A 26,965-nucleotide genomic window follows, 5' to 3' on the forward strand; every position below is an offset into this window, starting at 1 on the left:
CCGCATACTGTTCTATTATTTGGATGCAGCTGTTGTTAATTCATATATTGTTAATAAAAAATTGGGTCAAAACATGGAACTTAAACATTTCAAGGAAGAGTGCGCTGAAGGACAGTGCTGTACTGTCTGCAAAGTTCCGCTTTGTTTTGGTCAAAAAGTTGTGTTTGAATGAACATCATATAAAGCATTAGTTGCATAGTGGTATTATACAATACCAGTGTCCCGCACTAAAAAAGGACCATTGAAATGGTATTAATTTTTTCTTTTCTTTTTGTCGTATTTCGAGAGTGATGATTATTTGAGAGGGATGATTACATGTGTAAGATAATGGAAATGAATGTTTACTTCCATTTTTTTATAATAAAAGAAATTCTGTGCAACTAGGGCTTTTATTTTCTTTAAAATCGTCTGTCTCAAAGAGTTAAGTAGTCGATAGCGTCTGTTCAGTTCTGTTCTTTTAAGTCTAGTGTGGGGGTTCCAAGAAAGTCTTCGGTCTAAGTAAAGCCCAAGGTAGCGGGCAATGTTCACTATGGTAGAGGTGTTATGTTATAGAATACTGGAGGAAGAGTAATGCGCCGAAGAGTGAAGGTGATATTTTGAGACTTGGTTTCATTAAGCTTTATAGCCCATTTCTTGAACCATTGTTCTAATGAGGAGAGATGTGACTGCAGATTTCTGTGTGCTAGGACAGGATCATGATTAGAGAGGACAGTAAGGCGGTGTCATCTGCCTATGTGAGAAGGGTAGTGTTAGGATCTGTTGGTTTGCCTGAAGTGTAAATGGAGTAGAGAATAGGACCCAGAATCTTCAGGTTAGAAAGAATAATAGAACAGATTAAGATATAGATCGAATTCCCAGGGTACGTGTTAGGGACTAATAAAGGTTCAATTACCCCTTTGGTTATATTTAAGGGTTATATTTTCCAAAAAACAAAAAGAGTTAGCCAAAAGTTTATACATATTGTACAGACATTATGCTGCCCTAAGATAGTCCAAAGTTAGATTAGGGTTTAGGGTGTATGATGGTGCCCAAAGGCAGTCAATGTTAGAAATGATCAATGGATGGTTGTGATGCCAGAAATCAGTCAAATTTTAAGTTCTATTTTAGAGAATTGTTGCTGCCCAAAAGGAGATCAATTCATAAGTATTGTAGTGTAGCGATGCTGTAGTAATGTAGCTGTAGTAATGTGTAGTAATGCTGAGTGTAATGACTCTCACCCAGACACCCTTAAGAGTCGAACTTCAAGTCTCAGAACTAAGTAAGTGTTATATGAACCAAGTCCTCCTATAATCATGAATTAAAGTGGGTCCTAAACAGCTAATAATGGGAAAAACCTATAAAATAATTTCAACTTTTTCATTTAATCCAGACCTTTTTAATTAAGTAGAGACTTAAAATAAGTTAAGATCAAACAAACATAGTATTAACTAACTTTCAGCGAAGAAGAAATCAAATTTTATCTCCTATAGATTAAAAAACTTGTTAGATAAAGTAAAAATTATTTTAAACAGCGTTTTTTTAAAGCATTTTATTAAAACTAAAAGCAATTTAAAGTTTTATTTTTATTATTAATCAAGCATAAAAGTTTAATTTTATTTCTTTTTATTAAGCATAAAATTTTCAGACATTTTATTCAGAGAGGAGAGCTTTGCCGGTAGAGGTAATAGCTTTCTCAAAATGGAAACATCTTTCACCTTTAGTTTAAGCTTAAACAGAGACATCGTGAAATCTAAACTTAATTTCCTACTTCGTGATAAGCATTTGATTTGAACACGGACATCCTTATAAAAGGGACATCCTTAAATCTTGAGGCAGGGCAATAAAGTTTTGCTAAATTAATTTGTGTTTATATTGTAGGATGTATTGCAGTAGACCTAAGTTTAAATAATCGTCTACGTTGGAGGTCTTAAATATTATTTATAATATTGAAAATGTTTTAAAGGAGCGTTGTTAGGTAAAAAAAAAAAGTGTGTAAAGTAACTACACGACGTTGGCTACACTGTTAAGGTGGTGCTTAAAATTACAAGTTAAAAATATTCACTTCCGTTTCATACTTTCAGTTATTTCGAAAACCAACTCGGACAGCCGGAATTCTTCTTCTGGCTGTGCAGTATGGAATGGAATTTGAGCATTCTTCAGTGGTTTAGTTTTTTAATTTAGTAGATATATCTGTGTACAGGGTGTTCATTTTAAGACGGCTCAAATGCATTTCATGCTTAAACGGTTGATCTGAGCAAAAAATGGTAGAGGAAAAATTTGTTGCCCGTCACCTCTAGTTTCAGAATATGTGACTTGATTTTAGATTCCTGCCCGCATACGCGGCTGACGCCCAACCAAAAGTGAGGGTTCGCAGTTGACCCCCATTTTCATATACACAGTTTTAAAGAGTATAAAAAGTAATGAAAGAAACCGGAAACCGCAATTCGATATTTTCAAAATTAAAGGTGCTAGGCCATTTCAAAATCTGGTATTTATTAATCATATTTCAATTTTTTTAACTTGTTATCAAAGAGAAAGAAGAGCACGCGATAGGTCATTTTTATGTATTTTTTCATCTCCTTTCTACTAAAAATGTTGCCAAGGCAGTAAAGCTAGTATTTTTCTTAATATCGGGAAATAAGTCGTTTTCCGAGTGATTTTTCTAAGAAAAATCAAATGTTAAGAGCTTTAGATGTTCTCAAGCATACACAAAATGGCTAAAAATTAATTTTACATCTGTTAAAAACAAGAAGGTTTAATAATTATTTGGTAATTTTGGGAGAGTTGCGTTTAATTACCAAAAAAATTGGAAACCTCCTGCCACATATTTAAGTAATCAATATGTTTCATGTAAAGGATCAAATTTATTCCTTAATTTATCAAATAATGCACTTTTGCAGCATGAACTGTGTCTTGAAAGGTGCCTCCTCAGACTCGCAAGCCAGGTTAGCCAGGAGGTTATCAACTGCTCTCTGTATCTGAAGAGGCACCTTTCAAGACACAGTTCATGCTGCAAAAGTCAGATGAGGCGAGAGACTGTACAAGAGGATTAGAGCTAGTCTAGAGAGTAGTATGGAATTTTCTGGTATTTAGTCTTGGCGAGTTGGTCTATGAAGGGAATGTTGAGGTCGGTTCGACCTCATTCCAACCATAAAAATTAAAATTATTATTAATAAAGCAGTAAAAATGGTGAAAACTTTTAACACCGAGAGAACAATACACACACATAAAATGTGTAAAACATAAATTTTAAGTAAAAATTTGTTAACATTTTACAATCCGCTTACTGTTTCCATAAAATGGCTGAACATGTTACGTAAATAATATAAACGGACTGGAAATGTCTCCAGACAGCTGCTGGACTGTAAACATTTTCAATTCTCCAGCCCCAAATATAGGCAACCGGTAAAGTTAAACCTTTCACTTCTAGTTGGAATATTCAATTTGAGCTGACCCAGTTTATTTTTATAGCTTAGGGTCAAAATGTTACCAAATAATATTTAATATCCCTTTATTTTTTTAAAATATTTTTTTTTTAATAATAAATATTATTATTATTAATGCATTAAAGATTTTTATTATTAGAAAAAAAAAACTAAAAACTCAAATCTGGTAGCAAATAGAAATAACAAGTTTTAACTTTCCACGCAATTTTTCTGACGTCACATACACAACGACCAATTCAAAAAACCAAATTTATCGTATCGAGGAAAACCACAAAATGGTGAAACGGTTGAATTTCAGGTGAAAATTGAAAGCCTCCAAAAATGGTACTTTCTTTCTCCAAGATGCTAAGAGAAAATAGTAATAAGGGCGAGGCAAAAGTATGAAAAACGATATTCTGTGAACCCACTTTGTAACAAAACAAGGAAATCGATTGTGAAAGCGAAAACATTATAATCGATAGAGAGCTCTCTCGCTCTCTAGGCAAACTAGATAAAGTATTTTCATGCACCATCTATTGCATCTAACCAGAGAATAGCGAACTGACTGGCAGAATTATTAATTATCGTCTTTCTACGGAAAACAGGTACAGTTTTGAAATTTGGCCGCTACAGTGCTGCGCTCAGCATTTGGCGCATGCGCGCAGGGTACATACATTTGACAGAAAGAAAACAGAAGCTATTACGCAAATATTCGACCATTTTTTCGATTTGTTTGTGAGCATTTCGGCCTTCGCTGATTGAGAATATGGCCGACTGTTAAATACGCGCTTTGATTCGTTTTCTTAGTAGTGCTAAAAGGAGTGTGTAAACGGCTGAAATTCATCGTGAGATCGGTGTGAATTTTAATGGAGAAAACATTATGAGCAGTTGGGTACGGGTATGGGTTAGAGCTTTTAAAGATGGCCGCACGGATAATGTTCATGATATAGAACGAATTTGGTGACCTTCAGTCATTACTGAAGATTTCTGGTGCTGAAAGTTGTTTAGAGCAGAAAAAGTGAAAGAGCAAGACCACCCTGTGACTACCACCTGGTTTCTACATTTGAAGATGCATCTTCGTGGACAGCGCCATGATGATGAAATCAAAACGACCGTGTTGCAGTGGTTGTCGAATCAGACGGCAGACTTCTTTAAGTATGGGATTCAAAAAGCTGGGTACTAGGACACGATAAGTGCCTTAATATTAGTGGCAATTATGTAGAAAAGTAGATTAAGGTACAGGCTTTCGGGTAAAAATAAAATTGTTAAGAAAAGTATACTTGCTTTTCTTTTATTTCAAAACAGTTCTTACTTAAGCCTCGTATTACACAAATCTAATTTAGAGGATACTTTCAAAGTAACTTCGAAACTGCATTAAGAGAAATTTTAATTGAAAAATGTCCAATTAGCAGAAGAACTCACAAGAAAATCACAGAATCTATTACTAAGAAAATCGAAAAAAAAACCTGAAAATACCATCAATGAAATGATATCTCCGATCTTAGATCTCGAAACTTCAAAAACTAATTGAAAACTTTCAATCAAAATATCATTGATAGAATCCTTCTTACACATAGATGTACTTACAGGCGGAAACCAGCGGTACTTCAAAATTATTCTAACTAACAAAACGGTTATAGGTAAAATGGTTACAACGCGGCTTATACAATAATATTGTTGTTCCTTCAAAACTTTGGTCTGAAGCCTTAACAGGTGGCCATCAGAACTTACTTCTTGATTCTAACAATAAACAATGCTTATTTATCTACAGACACTTTAATTGTAAACTTACTTTAGGTATGCTTGGTTCAAACTTGAATGTGCTGAACTGGTAACTTACCTGTAACAATAAAATAATAATTCAATGGTTTTGTATTAAAATAATAATAATAATAATAATGATTTGTCTTAGAAGAAGTTGCTACATTCGCGAAAATGTTATTTAAGATCAAATTGGCAATTTAAGTAACATATTGAATTTGTTTAGCATCTCAAAGTTAAATATAAATTTAAATGATACTTTAGAGGGGGAAGCTTAACCCCACCCTACTCTCTCACTCCTCTCTTTCTCTCTCTCTCTACAGAACAATTAAGTGCAACTTGTTTGAAATGAGACTCAGATATAAACTACTTTATTACAAAGTATGGAAGTTCAACTTATTCATTCAATATAAACTTTCATTAAATAGTTCAGGGAACATTTAGTGTGGGATATAATTTGCAAGGAAAAAGCCTAGAAAAACCTACAGCTGGTGGAGAAAGTAGGGATTGGAAGGATCTTAGATGGCTATTTCGCCGAAGAATTGGTTAGGATGACAATCTAGAGTAGAGAGGAGTTTCAGCCGGCGGTTTTGGATTGAGGAATGTTCGGTGGATTATGGAAGATAAGATACATATCTCATGGAGGGAGTCAATTCTAGTACGACGAGGAGAATCAGTCGCCAATCCTGAGTTATCTGTAGTTTCTTGATGCTAATTAATACAGATATAAACTCCAGGGCATAGAGCAGAAGAGGTTTGTTCTGTACACTCATCTTCGAGTTTAGAAATTTAGATAAGATTAACAATGGATAAAATACCATTGTTTTTATTCGCCGTAGCATGGAAGAGGTGTGATACTAACATAAGTGAAGACGAATTCTTTTCAACAAACTAATTTAAACTACCTCTGATAATGGATGAATGACCAAAATGCAGTATGCAGCTACATCGGCTAAATTCAACAATATTTATTAAACCTGTTGTAGACAATTCAATTTTATTGTGAAATAAAAATTCTTAGTTTAAATTATTTCAAGATATTTTAGGGGTAGTAGAAATATAACTTCTGGAACATAAATCCAAATCCGAGGGTGGCGGTTTAAGGAGTAGAATGAGGTAGCTATCCCGATTAGGAATGTATTAGTAAGAGCACTTGCTCTTGGGTCACTAGTAAACAGTGAGAACCAAGTTGGTTCAGAAATAACAAAGAGGAACATGGCCGCTAACAAATGCTACTTTGGTTTAGTAAGGCATGTAAAAAGTAGACTCATCTCTTGGGACACAAAACCCTTCTCTACAAAACCCTCATCCGACCAGTGCTGAGTTATGGTTCTGAAGCGTGGGCGATGGACCAAGGCAGATGAACGGGCCCTTTCACTTTTTGAACGGAAGGTACTCCGTAGAATCTATGGTCCTTTCACACGATGGACCGAATTGGAGAAGTAGGAATTGTACACTCTCTTCACGGATCCTGATATAGTAAAAGTAATAAAGCTTGGTAGACTGCTGCCGATGGGCAGGTCACGTAGCTAGGATGAGTGAAGATGAGATTACTAAGTAAGTGCTGGAAGGAAATATGCAAGGATCCAGGAGGGTAGGCAGACCGATGCTGCGCTGGGTGGATAGTGTGGCAAAGGATGCTGCATCTATGTTAGGATTCCGAAACTGGCGGGCACGTCTTGAGGAGGCCAAGACTCTACATGAGTTGTAGCGCCAGTTAAGAAGAAGAAGTGCTTGTATCAAAGAATTTGTTTTTATTAAATATAATGATCATGCAAGGAGATACCAGTACAGTTCAATAATTGATATCCAACTAATAGATCTTGGAGAGACTGTCACAATATCCTAGCTTACAATTTAATAAAACTGCCGCCTGGAAGCAAGGAATATCATTTTAATTCTATTGAATTATTCAAAGATGTGCCCTGGACCCCGGGAATTATGCTGCCCCGCCAATTTTTCACGTTTCACCCCCCGGCCATCTTCTCACCCGCTACATATAAACTGCCTTACTTTATTAATGGCGCCAAAAAAAAAATGGTGTCACACCTTGGTACGTAATTTTAACTGACGTCATCTGCAGGGACATTTTTCATTTTTAGTTACTCTCACCATTATTATGTATATTTTCTACTAGAAAGGAAAATTTTTTTTGTAACAACAGGGACTGTCCCACAATGATGGAAAAATCCAAATCCACTGCTAGCTAAATGTTCTTTTATGGTAATCTATTATATCACATTGAAGAAACTGAAGAATAGTTTCTCATGACTAACTAGTTCGGCAAAGTTCCACGTGTGGATGTTGTTAGTTTTCAATGTAAGAGCATCGTAAAATATTTGCCTGGAAAACTCCAAGTTTTTTGACATGGTTTCAGAGATCCCAGAACTTCTAACTGCCTAGAGTAAACCGACATGTTTATTAGATGAATTAATTATGAAACTAACGAACATTTTGAAACATTTAAGTTACAATAAGCTCTAAAGTTTGTGGTAAAGTTCTCTCATGTTGAGGAGGATATAAGTTCTTGAAGATGTGTGTTTACTAAGTTTTCTTGGTGCCTTATTTAGGGAAAACTGACACGCGCATTGCAAGAAGCAATCTCTAGTGACCTTAGCTACATCTGGTAAAGTTCAGACTCAAAAGTCCTCGACATTTATACTACCTTTAAGTCAAGTACAAATTTGGTGTAATACAACAACTTCACTATAATATTCTTGAAGTTTTTTCCACAAACTTGGAACTTCTAATAAATTTAACTTGATTATAATACGGATTCATTAAGTTAACAAAACTTTACCGGAAGCTAACATTTGCTCCTCATACAAGTGACAAGATGAACAAAGGAAAGCTAGCCATTATTTCCGTTTACTTTGCAGGAGAGTCTTCATATGTCTCAAGGGAATAAACCACTCTTATGTACTGCAGTGATTACATCGTATTAGCGTCGTCTAGCTGCCAGGTACCACAGAAGTGAGTTCCTCGAGATTTGTGACGCCTTCTACCCAATACATGCGAACTACAGACCTGCACATCGCTAATAACCACATCCTACAATTCTCATGCGTTGAACGGCTGGTGGCCAATAAGTATACAAAGGATTCTTAACGAACTTCTTTAAAGTTCCACGACAGAACAATGCACGGTTTTTGTCAGCAATCCCTTGATAATGATCGCTGTTAAGTACAAATGCTAGCTTTCTTGAAGGGATTTGAAATTAGATTTATATTATGTAACATACGAGGGTCGTTTGAAAAGTCCGTGCAAAGTCAGAGAGATAGCACCACTGGCGCGTATCGAGGTTATGTTTAGTTAGTAGCATCTCTTGGAAGAACACACACCAAGTTTCAGCCAGATCGGTCTATTTCTTTGTGTTTGGCATTCGTTTGAATCGAGGAAGTCGAGTGATTTTCAAAAAATGGACGAAAAAGAATTTCGTGTGTTGATTAAACACTACTTTATGAAAGGCAAAACGCTTCAAGAGACTAAAGAGAAGCTTGATAAACATTATGGTGACTCTGCACCTTCGATTAGAACAGTTTATAAGTGGTTTCAAAATTTTCGGAGTGGCCATATGGGCACAAGTGACGCTGAACGTTCTGGACGCCCTGTTGAGGTTACTACTCCAGAAATCATTGATAAAATCCATGATATGGTGATGGATGACAGAAGAGTGAAGGTGCGTGGGATTGCTAGTGCTGTGGGCATCTCGAATGAACGGGTACATAATATTTTGCATCAACATTTGGACATGACAAAGCTATCCGCAAGATGGGTGCCGCGATTGCTCACACTTTGACCAAAAACGAAATCGTGTGAAGTGTTGCAAGGACGGTTTGCAGCTGTTCCAGAAGAATCCGCAGGACTTTAAGCGTCGTTTCGTCACTGTGGATGAAACATGGATACATCACTACACTCCTGAGACCAAAGAACAATCTAAACAATGGGTTACCAAGGGGGAATCTGCGCCAAAAAAAGGCGAAGACCGTTCCTTCGGCCGGAAAGATTATGGCGACTGTCTTTTGGGATTCGCAAGGAATAATCCTCATCGACTATCTGGAAAAGGGTAAAACTATTACAGGTGCATATTATTCATCGTTATTGGGCCGTTTGAAAACCGAGCTGCAAGAAAAACGCCCACGATTGGCCCACAAAAAAGTCCTTTTCCATCACGACAACGCACCAGCTCACACCTCAGCAGTTGTGGTCGCAAAATTAATGGAAATAGGGTTCCAACTCGTTTCACATCCCCCCTATTCTCCAGACTTGGCTCCCTCGGACTACTATTTGTTCCCCAATATGAAGAAATGGCTGGCGGGAAAAAGATTTTATTCAAACGAGGAGGTGATTGCAGAAACGAATGGCTATTTTTCAGACTTGGACAAATCCTATTTTTCGGAAGGGATCAACAAACTAGAGCAGCGTTGGACGAAGTGTATAAGCCTAAAAGGAGACTATGTTGAAAAATAAAAAAGGTTTACCCAAAAAAATTAAGTAGTTTTTATTTTTGCACGGACTTTTCAAACGACCCTCGTATATATAAATCTGATGGGCAATTTTTAAATGATTTATTAATCATTATTTTTCAAATTTAAGGTGCGTCAAAATATGAGAGTAATTGCCCTCGGAGATGCTTTTATTAGTGAGCTATTTAGAAGCTTCTAGAAAGAGAAAACTCTAAGGCTGGAAACATAGTGGAACGGCGAGCAAAGCGGCGCTGATAGCGAAGAGCGAAGCGGCAAAAACAAAAACTAGAAATAGATAGAGTTGCTCTATCTTCGCTTTGCTCGCCACTATGCGCGGTCCCATATGTTTACTTGTGTTTGATTTCGCCGCTTCGCTCTTCGCTATCAGCGCCGCTTTGCTCGCCGCTCCACTATGTTTCCAGCCTAAGAGGCCGATACAGCTGGTTTCGAACCAGCGATCTCCGCGTGAGAACCCAGTAAGCTAACACTAAGCTAATCTCCTCCCTTGCATCGGCGGTACATACAATAGAATTTTAAAAGATGTCTTTAGTTTTTTTTGAAAACTTAATTTTTGTAGAAGATGAAAATTCTAAATTAAACAAATAAATATTTTCCTTGGAAATTAAAAATAAATCCCTAATGCCATTATTTTGACAAAATGTAAAAATAGTACAAGAACAAAAAGAATCCTTAAAAAAACAGAAAGCAATCGAGTAAAGTGGTACACAGAATAAAACTTGGAAGATAACCTCATTTTTGAGTCACTACAAATATAGAAACCAATTTCTAAAAGCTTCGCCCAACTCCCGTGGGATTATACAAACTTTGTTTTAGACTTTAGCCAAGTTTTTTGTTAAAAAATGAAATTCTCCTGTCTTCCTGTGTTTTTTATTTTTCTCTGGAACAATATTTTCGTGGGAGCAGTTAGATTTAATAAAAAAAATTGTATTCCCTCCTCCAAGAGAGGGGCGTTAATAAAATTGCACAGGTTAGGTGTCCTAGATCACAATAAGGGGAAACAATAAAGGGATAAGTAAAAACTGATGACGCGTTCTTAAAAAAACAAAAAGAAAACTTGCTATAAAATAGTCTACCAAGAAAACGGCATTAAGTTAATACTTCATTCGGAAAAATGTATTTGATAAGTACTCACGCCAAAACCAGCAAAAATTTCCTTCCAACCTAATACCTAATTTGATTTAAAAAAAAGTCGCATCTAACTATAAAGTCCAAGGACCCCTTGAGAGTCCTTACACCGATATCAAGGGGTGCGGGATAAATAAAAAGCTAGTCAACTCAAGTGAAAAGAAATTTGGAAAAGCAGAAGAAGAAAATAAAATTATCAGATGTAGTCACGAGAATGAAATGGAAATGGGTAAATAACAGAGTCTAGCTGGAAAAATGAATGTAGAAAAAGAATTATACATTGGACGACATTAGAAGAGCAATCTGCCATTGGAATGCTTATTAGGGAAATGACAAGAAGCAGACAGAAGGCATCTTATAGGGCAGGGATTGGCTGAGTGGTTAGCTTATTGGGGATTACAAAATTGGTAATCCGTTTTGGTACCTTTTTGGTTTTGTTTTTTGGATTTAAGGCGCCTCAACTTTAAGGCACTCGCGAGTTTTTTTTTTTTTTTTGGTTTTCTTCCAGAATAAGATCGGCCTGTGGATGGTGACCTCAAATCACGGTCAACACTCTCTCTCACCGGACAATGAGCTCTAAGAAGCTCCTAGGAAGAGAAAATCTAAAGGTCAGCAGCTGGATTCGAACCTGAGATCTCCGCGAACCCGGTATTCAGCTAATGTCTACACTCGCTTAAAATTACTCAAATTTTTCTGTTACTTTTCTAGTGATGATCCTTTAATTTTCTCCCTCCAACCACTTAATCTCTCTGAAAGATCGGATGAAAAGTCTATCCCTCTTTATCCATTGAGGGTGAATCAAAGCTGTCCACTCAATCCATTTAATCTTATCTAATTTTATGACGTCATTTATTACTTCGCACAAACTGAAGTCGAAGGATATCTTCTGATAGTTCACAGCTGATTTGCAAACTATTTTTTCTATTTGCTAGACATGGCTCGAAAAGGAAGTATTCTTGTTTAAGAATGGGAGAGAAAGATCTTATTAAGCAAAATGGGTTAAGCAATTAGTTGTACATTCTTAAAGGAGCGCCTTAACAAGTCGAAGGACATTCCTATTATAGAAAGGTTTTGTTTAAAATCGATTATTATTACGATTTAATAAAAAGGAAGTAAGTTTATAAATTTTATACAAAACAATTTTGAAATTAATAAACTAGACGGATGTCTTTTCTTTTTTTATGTCAGCTGAGATTATTTAAGACGTCAGCAGTTTGTTAACTTTAATAACGGGCAGCGCTGGAGGCTCCAGTCTCACAGATTGGTCTTTTATACAAAGACAGGTTTGTTAATAACCACGGCAATTGATGTTACCCTACCAAAGGATTTGCTACGTCAGTAAATCTAATATAGAGGTTCAGTTTGTCCTCAGGTTTTTTTTTTTTATTTTTAATTTAGTGAAATATTTTATAAAAGTTTGCAGTAAATTGACTTTGTAAGTTTATTCAGAAACTTGGAAGCTATTTTTTTTTTTTTTTTTTTTTTTTTTTTTAAGAAAATTAAGAAATAAAATAGAAAAAAGCCTCCCGAAAAATATCAGGGACGACAGGAAACGTTTGAAACGTTCGAAGTTCGCTAAAACACTTGTAAACACAAAAATAACAGGAGGTACAAAAGACAGAAAATCACTAAAATTATTATAATTTTATGCGTAAATCACAGGCATGATGGCTGGACAAACATAAATGTATGCACAAGGACATTAAAAGAATAAAATTAGTGTAAATGATTGATTCAAGGATCATAATATTCAAAAACGGAAGGAATTTAGATCAGTGTTCAGCGTACACTTGATTCTAAAGTGGACATGTACGTACTTTTATCTAGTGTTATTATTCAATCAAAATTAAATATAAAACCCAAATTCCAAATAAAAAAAAAAAGTATGCAATTTTTTTTTTTCTTTTTAAGTTTAGGTAGGATATACGAGGGTCGTTTGAAAAGTCCGTGCAAAGTCAGAGAGATAGCACTACTGGCGCGTATCGAGGTTATGTTTAGTTAGTAGCATCTCTTGGAAGAACACACACCAAGTTTCAGCCAGATCGGTCTATTTCTTTGTGTTTGGCATTCGTTTGAATCGAGGAAGTCGAGTGATTTTCAAAGAATGGACGAAAAAGAATTTCGTGTGTTGATTAAACACTACTTTATGAAAGGCAAAACGCCTGAGGAGACTAAAGAGAAGCTTGATAAACATTATGGTGACTCTGCACCTTCGATTAGAACAGTTTATAAGTGGTTTCAAAATTTTCGGAGTGGCCATATGGGCACAAGTGACGCTGAACGTTCTGGACGCCCTGTTGAGGTTACTACTCCAGAAATCATTGATAAAATCCATGATATGGTGATGGATGACAGAAGAGTGAAGGTGCGTGAGATTACTAGTGCTGTGGGCATCTCGAATGAACGGGTACATAATATTTTGCATCAACATTTGGACATGACAAAGCTATCCGCAAGATAGGTGCCGCGTTTCGTCACTGTGGATGAAACATGGATACATCACTACACTCCTGAGACCAAAGAACAATCTAAACAATGGGTTACCAAGGGGGAATCTACGCCAAAAAAGGCGAAGACCGTTCCTTCGGCCGGAAAGATTATGGCGACTGTCTTTTGGGATTCGCAAGGAATAATCCTCATCGACTATCTGGAAAAGGGTAAAACTATTACAGGTGCATATTATTCATCGTTATTGGACCATTTGAAAACCGAGCTGCAAGAAAAACGCCCACGATTGGCCCACAAAAAAGTCCTTTTCCATCACGACAACGCACCAGCTCACACCTCAGCAGTTGTGGTCGCAAAATTAATGGAAATAGGGTTCCAACTCGTTTCACATCCCCCCTATTCTCCAGACTTGGCTCCCTCGGACTACTATTTGTTCCCCAATATGATGAAATGGCTGGCGGGAAAAAGATTTTATTCAAACGAGGAGGTGATTGCAGAAACGAATGGCTATTTTTCAGACTTGGACAAATCCTATTATTCGGAAGGGATCAACAAACTAGAGCAGCGTTGGACGAAGTGTATAAGCCTAAAAGGAGACTATGTTGAAAAATAAAAAAGGTTTACCCCAAAAAATTAAGTAGTTTTTATTTTTGCACGGACTTTTCAAACGACCCTCGTACAGGGTGTCCCAAGCTATATGGAACACGACTTTTTCTCGGAAACTAAGATAGCTAGAGAAAAACTAAAAAATACGTGTCCCCCTTAGTTTTTTTGTTAGAAATCCAAATTTAACGGCCCCCCCCCCGGTGTCGATATAACACCATCAGGCATGTAAAGAGATATCTCGATATGCAATTTGATGGGCATGTTATATCGACACGGGGGACGATTCAGTGGCCACCTCGTTCACCGGATTTGACACCTAAGAACTATTTCCTTTGGGGATACCTAAAAAACAAGGTGATTATTTATAACTTTTTCTCTTTCTCTTCTTATTTCTGCTTATTTATCTAAAAGCATTTATAAATCTAGGTGTATCAGAATCAAGCCGGAATTGCATCTGTAGATGATCTGAAGCAGAGAATAATAGATGCCTGTAACTCGGGTTAAAACCGAATCTATTTCTTTTGGCAGTAAGGGACAATTGGCAGAAAAGAGCATGTCTACGCATCTCTAATGGTGGAGGCCATTCGAGCATGATGATCTGTACTATTAATGGAGAAGTAAAATTTATAATAAAATAGTACTTTTCTTTTTATTCAATCAAAAAACCGTTATAATATTATTATTTTAAAATTTCTTATAAGAATCATGTTTTCATTCATAACGTAAAATATCGCTCACAGAAAAAAAACCGTTCAAGTAAATTTTTCTTAAAAAAAAATAGAAGAATCTATTTCTTAGATAAAAACCACACCTCCCTATTTGAAGAAAAGGAATTTGGTGCCTGTATCTCGCTTCTGGAAGCTCCGAAAAAAATTTTACAAATTAAATTTGGATTTTCTAACAAAAACCTAAGGGGACACGTATTTTTTAGTTTTTTGTTTCTAGCTAACTTAGTTTCCGAGAAAAAGTCGTGTTCCATATACCTTAGGAAACCCTGTATATTTTACCTAATACACCTATATCCATAAAATTATTAAATAAATAATTAACTTTGTCCAAGCACAGTTCTCAAGTAAAGAGGAAGTCTACTCCAAAGTGCTGATTCAGGTCTTTGTACAGTTCTAACATCTGAATTCCAAAATATCCAATTTAGGAAAAACAAAAAATACGAGCCAGCCGGAAGTACCAGCGCACAGAACAGTTTGATTTGTTCGTATTTGGTGCAAATTTAGACTGAAATTTGAAAGAAAAAAGTAAGGAATTTCTTAGAAATAGGAAATAATGGCAAGCTTATCACGATAGTTTGAAATTTTTTACTTATCACGGAATATTGATTCCATGTAAGATTCTAAGGGAGCTGTGACGTCACGCTTCATTTAACACTATTAAGAACAATTGTATTGATAACCGCTATCATTTTGGGACACTTAAGTTTCAAGAAAAATTAACTACTTATACTTTGCAAGTACGCAGAGTTTTGGTTCATGTGAGATCGATGGCAGATTCTTTAAACTTTAATAAGGTTCACCAAAATATACCAAGCAATCAAATCATCGTCGTTGCATTATTGGTAATCAGCTGACTTTGGAAAAGGATAATCTTTACTGGGATCAACGAACTTGTTTTTGGGATCAAAGCTTTTCTCACCTTAGTTCTGACATGTTGAACAAGTCTCACATAGTGTGCACCTTAGCTTTGCAGGAAAATTCAGGAGTAAAAAATACCAGTTCAGTTTTGGTTATCAAGGTTAAAGTTGTCAACAGTAAACACTTATGTACAATGCACTTTAATAAAGTTGTTTTTCTTTTGAAAACCAATGTCCTTTCTTTTGTTATTGGTTATAAAACAGCTTTTCTTTTGTTTTATTTTTAAAAATCTGTTCTCTTACACAAGATTAAAACTTACAAGTAAGTAATAACTCCCGATTATTGTTGTAAACAATGTTGTTTACAAACGCGGTTTTGTAGACAAAAAAAGCAAACAAACCACGACTAGCATTAAAAACAACAACAACAACAAACAAAAAGTGAAGAAAAAACCACGACGAGCCGGACGTACAGGTTTTTAGAACGGTTGTCGAGGACTAACTGCTGGAGGCGGTGAAGAGCTCATCGAACTGGAGGATGCTGGGTAACATTGTGTGCCACCCCCCAATGTTGGGAGAGATATAAAACCGCCGTACTCTGTACAGAGAGGCGGCCAGGGCCACTCAAACGTGTCGCTATTTCATCTCTGCCTCCTCCAACACCACCTCCTAGAGGCGGACACCCTATCCCATACTCATATTTATCTAACAATCATCTTTTTTTTTTGCACAGGGGTTTGCACAATTTAGTTCGTTTAATTAAACACTAATATAGATTTAACTGTGCACATCCTGCTAAGTTATAATTACATTATGCGTTACCTTTTTGTTTTTCATTTTTATTTTTTTTTTACAATATCGAGAGAATTATCGATTTCTCCCAACTTAGCCATGTGTGGGGGGGGGGACCCAAATTTAATTTCTAGAGTGAACAACCTAAAAACCGTTATTGTGTTTTCTGAGGTTAATTTTAACTCTTAAAGGCTTTCCCTTGTAAAAGCCGACCTCTGTGGTTATTTGTAGCCACCGTTGCTCCACAAGGGTGTTGTTAATTTATTAGCATTTACTTCAAGGTTCACAGCTATTATCCACCCACCACCCACAATGTGGCTCTCTATTTATAACATCCAATAATTTGGATATCTATACTCCTTTTACTTCCAGGAGTATTGCAATGGTGCAAGATTCTGATTTCGCTTCTCTTTTTTTACACCAGAAATAGATGTTTAAGGCTGGAAACATAGTGGAGCGGCGAGCAAAGCGGCGATGATAGCGAAGAGCAAAGCGGCGAAATCAAACACAAGTAAACATATGGGACCGCGCATAGTAGCGAGCAAAGCGAAGATAGAGCAACTCTATCTATTTCTAGTTTTTGTTTTTGCCGCTTTGCTCTTCGCTATCATCGCCGCTTTGCTCGCCGCTCCACTATGTTTCCAGCCTTAGGATTGATTAGAATCCCTAAGTCAGTTAATATAGCATGTTCTTGCGGTGAATGAGATAGTGGCGCAACTATTCCCGAAGGCGACCATCCTCCCCCACACTAGACCAAGGGAACTCTACCATCGTCCCTGCTTTACCACAACCACCACGAAACCTTTCCTCAACTCGTGAACCTGGAGACAGAACTCCAGCGGGCTGATTCACGATCCCATGAGACTCTGTCTCCTATTTTAAGGCCTAGAATGGTCACTGGCCCAGCCATGCCCAGCTCATTACTTACCAGGTTTCTCTACACCCTCCTGGTGTCAGCTTGGGCTTACTACACCATTCCAGGTGAGACGGTTTTCCGTACACCTTCCCCTATTAGTCGCCTCTTACGACAGGCAGGGTATACCTTGGGACTCTTCTCGCCTGGTCCACACACGGAGAGTTAATTTAGCAGGAGAATAACTTTAAATACGTTAAAAGCTCACTAGATAATAATTGTCAAATAGATTGACAAAATCAGTGATATGGTGTTGTTGCTTTCAATCGCCAGGAGACAACGTTTTGACAATTACGGTGGTTAGGACCTCGGTGCTGAATAATATCGCTGATTTTGTCCGTCGTTGTCCCTGACCGGTTTCAGACAATGAAAACAACAATATTGAAGTCATTACATCCAGAAACATAAGAGAAGTCAAATTCTCGAACACGAAAACTGATTTACTCTACCGATGTTGATGGATAAATGACCAAAAAACGAGAGATACAATTAACATGTGTGCTATGAAGGACAAAATCCGTGACATAAATTTTTATTTATCAATTTGAAATTTAAAACTTTAGGCAAATGTCTTGCAACAATGACGTAATATGGAGATGAAAGAGATGGAAACTAATATGGGAGAAGTCATGGCGTAGTGACGATTTTCTGAAAGTAATGTTCACTAACGCCGAGAAAAATCTAGCGGCCAGTACCGCTTTCAGTCACTGAAGAGAAGAGAAAGAGATTAAAGCTGATGGATCAATGGATTAGGTTGACAAGAGAGTTGAAAATTAGACTTCCTGAAGCCAGATGGCGTTGAATTCTTGATGAGCAATTACATTAGGATCACTATGAAATATTAATACAGAGCACAAGTTATTCGGCTAAGTATTTTGGAATGAATTGATTGGTAGATACAGGAAATATGGATGAAGGGATTGATAAATAGATGATTCTTGTTCTAAAATCTGGATTAGACAAAAATAGTCATCTAAAGGCGGCAGTACTGGGAAATGGGACCTGTTGTCTGCTATAAATTAATCCAAGCAGGGATTCCAAGATTCCTCTGAAGGATCGACAGATTTCATTCCAAATCCTAGAGTATATACTGGGAATCATGAATGCAAGTCCAGTTAAGATGTTGGGAAGGACTTTACAACCAAAACCCTTTGCGACTTACATCTATTCTGGCTACCTTAAAATGTCAGTGTTTGTTCACAGGTTGTGGGCGTCTGTAAAGTATACAAATGTAAGTTAGAGTTAAGTCATAAGCTAGAGTTCGCCTGTGGCTCAGTTAAGCTCATCAACATGCATTAACTGTAGTGTTGTTCAAGAGCTGAGCAATAAGGCTATAAGGTTTGAGCCTTGAGCGCTCGAGCTCTAGTAAGAGCTCGAGCTGAAGCCTCACAAAGAGCTCGGTAAGCCTCCAAGGCTCGGCTCAAAAGACTCGAGCTTGTTCATTGATTACTCGTCATTCCTTAAGAATTTAAAAAGGCTTGCACTTTGTGAGCCTTCAACTCCAGGTTTATGAGCCTCCAGTTCGAACCTCAACTGAACAACACTAATTAACTCTCTTTGCAGGCTCTCGGTATATTGTGTGAATGTCAAAAGACTTTAGTTTAAGTGTTATTTGCGTTGTTAGGCTGGGATACCCCTTCGCAAGGGCGCTAAGCTCCCTGAAGAAGTGGCTAGTCCTCCTTCCCCTAAGGGAAGTTTATGTAAGTCTTGTTTTAAAAGAAGAACATCGATTACCAAATCCACTTTCTAGAATTCTGGTAGAGTTTTGAGATTCCGTCCCATTAAACAGATTATTTCGCAGACCTGATGTAAATAAATTACAAAAAAAATAATCACCGTCACAAACCTAAGGTATATCAAGTGAGTTAGTGTTTTTGTTATCAATGCACCAATTTGTACTCCAGTAATTAGTGGTTAGATCAATTGATTGCTCCCAATTCAAATTGGAATTTGTTTCAATACGTACTTGTGGTGCTGCTTTAGTTACGGACATTGTTTTTAATTGGGAAATATTCGATATAATAAACGTCACTAATTGAACAGCTTCAACTAAATTTTTTTAATTTAGTTTGATGAAATATTTCATATGTCTGATTTAAATAGACAAGTTTCATTATTATTATTATTATTAATTTAGGCCTTTAAAACAAAAATAATAAAAAATGTTAATTGATTCACAATGTTTAAGGAGACTAGCGGATAAATTTTCGAGTTGATTGCGATTAAATTAAATAAAAAAAAAAATAATAATAATGAAATCCTCATTTCTGGCAACACTGTTTGCTTAGAACGCGGAATTTTGGAAGCCAGGAATTAATATTGTATAAGAGACACCTTTTTTTAAAAAAGAATACTTTACGAGGGTCGTTTGAAAAGTCCGTGCAAAGTCAGAGAGATAGCACCACTGGCGCGTATCGAGGTTAGTAGCATCTCTTAGAAGAACACACACCAAGTTTCAGCCAGATCGGGCTATTTCTTTGTGTTTGGCATACGTTTGAATCGAGGAAGTCGAGTGATTTTCAAAAAATGGACGAAAAAGAATTTCGTGTGTTGATTAAACACTACTTTATGAAAGGCAAAACGCCTCAGGAGACTAAAGAGAAGCTTGATAAACATTATGGTGACTCTGCACCTTCGATTACAACAATCTAAACAATGGGTTACCAAGGGGGAATATGCGCCAAAAAAGGCGAAGACCGTTCCTTCGGTCGGAAAGATTATGGCGACTGTCTTTTGGGATTCGCAAGGAATAATCCTCATCGACTATCTGGAAAAGGGTAAAACTATTACAGGTGCATATTATTCATCGTTATTGGACCGTTTGAAAACCGAGCTGCAAGAAAAACGCCCACGATTGGCCCACAAAAAAGTCCTTTTCCATCAAGACAACGCACCAGCTCACACCTCAGCAGTTGTGGTCGTAAAATTAATGGAAATAGGGTTCCAACTCGTTTCACATCCCCCCCCTATTCTCCAGACTTGGCTCCCTCGGACTACTATTTGTTCCCCAATATGAAGAAATGGCTGGCGGGAAAAAGATTTTATTCAAACGAGGAGGTGATTGCAGAAACGAATGACTATTTTTCAGACTTGGACAAATCCTATTATTCGGAAGGGATCAACAAACTAGAGCAGCGTTGGACGAAGTGTATTAGCCTAAAAGGAGACTATGTTGAAAAATAAAAAAGGTTTACCCCAAAAAATTAAGTAGTTTTTATTTTTGCACGGACTTTTCAAACGACCCTCGTAGACCTGGACTGGCCAAGATGGAAAGCGCTATCGATCAGCCAACCATAAAAGAGTTTTACCATTTTTCCGGAAAACGTCGCTTCTTATTTTGGATTGCCACAGTTAAACATGATCTCTCAAGAACTAAAAGTTGATATTGGTACCCTATTTGGCGGATGTTGTCCTTCCACATCTTGTATTCGATATACTGGCCAGCAAGAATTTAATGGTTGCAGATCTTTCCTTATTCCTGTACTCCCCTTGTGAGCTGGCCTGGGTTTACAGGTTAATTTTAATTAATATTTTTTTTCACAGCATCAAATGTGAACATTCAGATAAAAACTGCCATCTTTTTGTTTGGTTAAATATTGCTATCGTTTTCCACCATTTTCTCATTCCATTTATGTGAGAGAGTACATCTGGATGATTGAACCGGGAATCGCAGGACGCACAAAGGCAATATCCTTCTCTGGGGGATCACCAGGCAATCCAATCCACCGAATGTACACTAAATAAATCAAATTTACCACCCTCAACTGGATTGGATTTTATTTCTCAAACTAACCACCACACAGCGCTGTACTACATCTGTCCAATTTTTCAGCGATATTGTTCTTGTTCTGTGGTTTTGGTTTTGAACTGAATCACCAGATTCTGTATAAAATGGTGTAACTTTCATGTTATGAATTAAAAGTAAAGTCTGTGATTTCAAGCAGGCATTAAGTCCAACTACGATTAGGTATCATGGACGGAGGTGGATGGCCAACATACTTTACTATAAAGTCTTTTCTATTATTTTATTTTAAATAATACAACGGAGCAATAATCCAATTTTACAATTTACAAAAACAACAATTAATAATAATAATATTGATAATACAAATAGTTTAAAGAAATAGTTGACATCTGGCTTTATTTAGAAAATTTTGTAAATCAGTGTAGGGGTAGTGAACCCCCCACAACTCATCTACTCTAGCCAGAGAGAGAGAGACAGCCCCCTTGGCACACAGAGCCCCCTTGGCGCACAGAGAGGGGAGGCTCGGGAATGTATATAAAAACGAGGGAAAAGTCAAAGGAGGGTTCGGTTAGAAAATTCTGTTCAAGGCCTTACACTGGAGTTGTACACATCGTTTAGCCACGTCAGTCAGTCTGTTCTGTTTTTGTAGTGTAAAGTATACAGTCCTTGGCAGTCAGTCATATAAATATATAATATCTTATACCGATACAAAAGTGTTATTTATCCATCAACGTCAACAACCAACATCACCTCAAACCTTGGCACACAGAGCCCCCTTGGCACACAGAGAGGGGAGGCTCGGGAATGTATATAAAAACGAGGGAAAAGTCAAAGGAGGGTTCGGTTAGAAAATTCTGTTCAAGGTCTTACACTGGATTTGTACACATCGTTTAGCCACGTCAGTCAGTCTGTTCTGTTCTTGTAGTGTAAAGTATACAGTCCTTGGCAGTCAGTCATATAAATATATAATATCTTATACCGATACAAAAGTGTTATTTATCCATCAACAACAACAACCAACATCTCTCTCCTCAACCATTACAATCAGTGCCAAAGAAATCTAAGCCAAAATGATTGGCTGTCCGCATTATACGAAAGTTAGGGGAGTAAAAAACGTAATCATGTTTGCTATACGGTACATTGAACGGAGAAGAATGTCGTGTAGTATGGGATGATATATTAAAAGAAATCAGAGAAAGAAGGTAAGGACAGTCTATTTGAGAATGGAGAAGTTTGCAGAGGAAAGAGAGATCATAATAAATTCTTCTGGTGACAAGTGGAGGAATATTGAGAGTGAGCTGTAGATCTGTGTAGATAAGGGTTTCTTAAGGGATTTTCAAACGGCAAGACAACCACCAAAAGAACTTGTTCTAGAACAGCCTTAATGGAAGCCATATGTACCTTCCAAAATGGACTCCAAATTATTGGAACCATATTCAAGATGGGATTCCATTAAAATAAAATCCAAGACCAAGACCGAAAAGCGGATCCAGTTTCACAATGAAACGCTGCCTTGTGTAAGATATGTTACGGTTATAAACGCCTAAATATTGGTGTAAATGTTTTGGTTCTTCCGGCGGACCAAAGTCTTAATGTACCGTCTTAGTGTACAGTAAATCTTCTAAAAACTCCGTTCATTTTACTTCTTTTTCCGGCCAATAAGTTAGCAATAGTTCCTCAAGCGGACGTAAGAAGAATATGGTAGAAATATCAATTACAACGAAATACAGTATTTTATTAGAACTTACTACCCTCGAAATTAATTAATTTTCGGAAGATGAGAGTCGTAAAAACGGAAGTACGTCATCAATTTTGTCCTCTAACTGTATTACTAAGTATATTTTTAGTATAAAACAAAAAATTACTAATGAAATATAATCAATGGGTATGTCTGGGTGCAAGTAATGTAGTTGCGTTTCCGCCAATTCTCTGATCCAACATTCATAGATAAATTAATGGATTTTCCATAGAAATACATTAATTCACTTCCATTTGACTAAAACAATTTTCGCAATGCAATGGAATCATGCAAGACATCTAAATTCAGAGCTAATGGATTTTCTGATATATTTCTCAGAAAATCTTTACGTTAAGTGGCTTAACAATATATGTAGCTGAATGTTGATGAACAGTAATTAATAATATTGTAACAGTGTTAATTTTAACCAAAACACGAATTTGTAATCTAATTAAGTGTCGCGGTCGCAGGTGACAAGATGCTAAAAAGTTCTCATATTAAACTTTAAATTAAAATCCAAGAACTAGAGAGAACGGCACTCGAACCTACTAAACCAACAATACATCTAAGCTTTGCGGGTCTAGCCTATGTAACCGCGCCTTACAAATTGTATAGATTAAAACTATTTAAATATAATTAATTTGTGGTATTTTTAATCATCTAATTACCGCAATTCTTTGCTTTAGAAGTGTAAGCATTTAAGATTTATCGTGATTAGATTTAAAAGTAGTCAATTTCAATCTTTTGAAAAATTATAATAAAATTGTGTTCAAAAAAATATTTTTAATTGTTAAATGCCGACCATGTGCGGTACCTTGGAATGTACCTAGACAAGAGACTTAACTGGAACATCCATACGAGACTTAAACGTACCGAACTAAACAAACGATACAAACTCCTAGCCATACTACTTGACAAACGCTCAAAACTCTCACTTCAGAACAAACGACGACTCTATACAGCTCTTAGATGTTAAACAGTTAGCTATTCGTTGCCATCCCAACACAAGCCTCCAAATTTTAGAGAGGGACGCTGTTTTTTTTTTTTTTATTATTATTATTATTATTTTATTGAGAAATCATATATATACATAGCCAAAGTAGATTTAAATAATAAATAAAGCAATGGCAAAGCCGTCTGCTTGAGAGCACTGCTTACATATAAATTAAAAAATACGAAATATTCTATAAAACAAATAAAGTAAATTAATATAAAATTAAAATAAAATAAAGTAAATTAATATAAAATTAAAATAAAATAAAGTAAATTAATATAAAATTAAAATAAAATAAAGTAAATTAATATAAAATTTAAATAAAATAAAGTAAATTAATATAAAATTAAAATAAAATAAAGTAAATTAATATAAAATTTAAATAAAATAAAGTAAATTAATATAAAATTTAAATAAAATAAAGTAAATAATATAAAATTTAAATAAAATAAAGTAAATTAATATAAAATTAAAATAAAATGAACTAAATTAATAATTTCTTTCCATTCCACTGAGATATAAAGAACAATTTTATATTAAATCAAATTCAATCAAACGCAAAATAAAGAGTGGGAAAAAACAAAATGAACAGAATTACATATCGGAAATCCAGGAGTACCTTGCCTTCCAAGCATGGCGAGCGTAACGGATAATTGGACGAGGATCTGATTGGCCAGTTAAAGAAGAAATAATATCCTCTCTGGAGAGTGTACTCTTACGGAAATAAACAAGGCGAAATTCTCTTAACAAAGGACACTCTCCAAGAAAGTGATACACCTCCTCTCGCGTACCACAGTTACACAGAGAACACTTTTCTAAATCAGGCTCTTTGTCTAACCAAGGCCTATAATTTAAGTAGAGAAGTTCTCCCCTCAGCTTAAGAAACCAGCGCAATTCCAGGAATGTTAAACTTTCAGAAAACTCTGCCGTGGTGCTATGTCTGTATTCTGCGATTAAGTATCTGTACAGAACAAAACGCTCCGATTGAATCGCACGGTTCACACATTCCTCCAGATGAGACTCCTTAATACTTCTGGACAACAAATCCAGCTGGGCACACGCCAACCATGCAAGGAATCCAAAGAGCCTTCAAAACTGAGGTTATTTGATTGGAAGAGAGTAAGCCAATGCTTGTACCAATAGGTTTTCTTTTCAATTATTTTAAGAGCCGCTGTTTTTCAGCGTATTAAAAATAAATAAATAAATGAAATTATTTCCTGTAACCAACGAAATGCGCTTAAACAAAATTGGAAATTCAAAATAAATATTGACTAATTGAATTTTAACTGTAAAATCTCATGTAAATTAATGTCAATTCACATAATTATGTTCCCTCATTTAATTATCTGTTTTGTGTTTTAAATAAACACTTTTTTTTGTACATAACATGTACATAACATGAAAGTAAACAGGCGACGTAAAAGGAAACAGAAACTTAATCAAATGGAGTATTTTATGTGTTTATCGAAAATACCAATGCACAGTTTTTTGTTTTTCATTTTAATAACGCTAAGTTGATTTTAATAACATCAATTGTTCACTTTATTCTGTTTGCTTATTTTTCTTGTTTAAAATCAGCTTTTTAATTTGTTTTACTTTGTTTAAAGAGGAAATTATTTAAATGTTTTATATTACATCACGTTGTAACAAAAGCTCGTTCGTTTTTTTAAAGTTTGTTTATTCGCCCAAAAAATTTTAATTTCGGGCAGAAAATTGGACTTCATACCATAAAACTTGAACTCATCGGCATGTACCAATAACCTATCTATCTATCTTTGAAGGTTAGTATCTCTAAACATCCGGTTTCTAGAAAAAAAAAAGAAGTCTCCCCTATCCCTACAACGCTCCATGCGAAATTACCATGGTTCAAAACCGTGCTGGAAGTCTTTTTCTATGAGCTCCTGCATGACGCGTGCCACTATTCTCTTTCACAGCTTCAACGGACCGTGAAATCGTCTTCCTTTTAATGCAGATTTGACTTTGGGGGGGGGCCAGATAAAATGTCACATGGGACCAGTCACAGGCGAATAAGGCGGGTGGCCTAGAAACTGGGATGTTGTACTTGGCTAGAAACGTCCGTCTTGACAGACAATGCAGTGTGAGCCGGCGCGTTGTCTTGTTGGAGAACCCCGTGACTTGTTCTTCCACAAATCGGGTCGTTTTTTCCTTATACCCTTTCACGGAGTTGAGCAAGTACCTCACGGTAGTAATGTTGATTAATTAAAATCGATATTTTCATCCGTTTTGGACGTGTAAGGGCGATCCGGGCGGTCATCATCTCCGACGACTTCTCGGCCATCTTGGAAACGCTGCCACGGTAGCCGAGCGGTTAGAGGCGAGACCTGCAAAGCTAATATGCATTGTGATACTGGGTTCGATTCCCGGTCTTGGCCTTAGATTTTATTTAATGGTTAAATGAGAAATTTACAGTAAAGTACGTTTGCTAGTCGCCTCCGTCCACGTAAATGGTAGTTGGACGTTAAGCCCCGCCTGAAAAAATAGGCGATTACTTTACTTTTTTTTTTTATCTTAGAAACGCTTGAACCACTCAAAAACTAGCGCATGTGATTAACATTCATCGCCATAAACTTCTTTTAATAAAAGATAAGTTTCAGTAGCGGTTTTACCCAGTTTCACAATTATTCATTGCTCTACTATATGTGTAGTATAATAAAGTAAATTAATATAAAATTAAAATAAAATAAAGTAAATTAATATAAAATTTAAATAAAATGAACTAAATTAATAATTTCTTTCCATTCCACTGAGATATAAAGAACAATTTTATATTAAATCAAATTCAATCAAACGCAAAATAAAGAGTGGGAAAAAACAAAATGAACAGAATTACATATCGGAAATCCAGGAGTACCTTGCCTTCCAAGCATGGCGAGCGTAACGGATAATTGGACGAGGATCTGATTGGCCAGTTAAAGAAGAAATAATAAAAGTTTGTTTTCGGCAAAACGAAACTAACACCACTTACACAAACGACGGTTCCTGTCAGACAGTGAAGCCTAATTTTTGTAGGTGAGGCTGCCAAATTTTCAGCATAACTTGGAAAAGGTTTTTTAAGGCAAATATCTAAACTAGCGTCAAATGTTTAGATGCACCCTTATGCAATAATAAAATAACGGATCGTTTTGGGGCCGTATACTCTGGTAGAGCTGCAGTCAAACCAATTTGTAGATCTGGTTTACCTAAAGGTACCCAAATAAGTTAGGCTAGATCATTTTCTCCTAAACTCCTGTAAGCTATACAGCCACAAATTTGATTTCTAACCTGTTTTTCCAGTATGGTTAAAATTTTCCAACAAAATGCAATTACTTGTTATTCAATTAAAATGCAAAAAAAGTGCATGAAAGCA

General features: G+C 36.2%; 1 protein-coding gene across 14 annotated transcripts in view; it reads right to left on the minus strand.

The window, feature by feature from the left end:
• The window catches only part of LOC141451657 (uncharacterized), a 618,152-nt gene that overhangs the window by 220,350 nt on the left and 370,837 nt on the right, over positions 1-26,965 (minus strand). The window contains exon 1 of one of the 14 annotated variants that reach the window (XM_074123143.1): positions 15,479-15,925. The exons of 12 other annotated variants lie outside the window; for them this stretch is intronic. The gene's annotated coding sequence lies outside the window, so the exon portion shown is untranslated. Of the gene's footprint in view, positions 1-5,196; positions 5,216-15,478; positions 15,926-26,965 lie in introns of those variants that run through there. One more of the 14 variants, XM_074123142.1, reaches the window with a different exon arrangement.

This window comes from Rhodnius prolixus, unplaced genomic scaffold (genome assembly GCF_049639745.1).
Source record: "Rhodnius prolixus isolate KJV_2025 unplaced genomic scaffold, Rpr scaffold_14, whole genome shotgun sequence".
NCBI classification, from domain to species: domain Eukaryota; kingdom Metazoa; phylum Arthropoda; class Insecta; order Hemiptera; family Reduviidae; genus Rhodnius; species Rhodnius prolixus.